This window comes from Pteropus vampyrus, unplaced genomic scaffold (assembly GCF_000151845.1).
Source record: "Pteropus vampyrus isolate Shadow unplaced genomic scaffold, Pvam_2.0 Scaffold496, whole genome shotgun sequence".
NCBI classification, from domain to species: Eukaryota; Metazoa; Chordata; class Mammalia; order Chiroptera; family Pteropodidae; genus Pteropus; species Pteropus vampyrus.
Genome location: NW_011889277.1, coordinates 489188 through 490190, shown reverse-complemented (window position 1 = coordinate 490190; position 1003 = coordinate 489188).

Sequence of the window (1003 nt, the reverse complement as noted above, 5' to 3'; positions counted from 1 at the left end):
CATTCACAATGTTGGGCAATTATTGCTTCTAAATGTTTCTACAACTTTTTCACAAATCAAAAAAAAAATGTGTAGCCATTTAGCAATGAGGAATTAGAATGAGGAATTCCTTATTCTAATGCCATGCTGCCAATCTCTGACAACCTCTATTCTACTTTCTGTCTCTATGATTGTTCCTACTCTAGATATTTTATATAAGTGGAATTGTAAAGTATATGTGTATATATATTTTTCGTCTGGCTTATTTCACACAGCACAGTCAGTGTTTTTAATGTTCATCTATGCTTTAGCATGTTTCAGAATTTCATTCCTTTTTATGGCTGAATAATATTCCATCACACACACATTGCATTTTCTTTATCCATTTATCTGTTGATGGACACTTGGGTTGTTTCCGTGTTTTAGATATTGTGAATAATACTGTTATAAACTTTGACATACAAGTATCTCTTCGTGTCCCTGGTTTGAATTCTTTGACTATATACCTAAAAGTGGATATACTGGGTCTTTTTTTTTTTTTTTTTTGGTCATACAGATAGTAAGTGGTAGAGTCAGACTTCAGACCTAGAGCTCATGCTTTTTACTACTGTGCTGTACTGCATCTCACACTGCCATAGTGCCTGCCGCTGTCTAAGATACATATTTAGCAAGCTAAAAAGTTTCAGGTAGCAATCAGCATTTCTTCTCTTTACCTTTTATAATTCAGTCAATAGAACCTGAGTCATTTTTTGACAGGCATCTAAATTCAACTCTAATATGTGTTACCCAGTTTCGATAAATTCAGAATCTTACCAACTGGTAATCAGTCATGCTTTAAACTTTAATTTTTAGTCATTATCTGGGGAAAAGAAGAATTTTGCAATAACTGCATAATAGCTTACAATCACAACCATAACTATTCAGGAAATGAAGTCAAATTCTCAGCTATTTTCCTCTGATTATTACTTGATATAAAATTCAAGTTGCTACTTTTTCAAGGCTCAGGCACAAAATTGGCAGAATC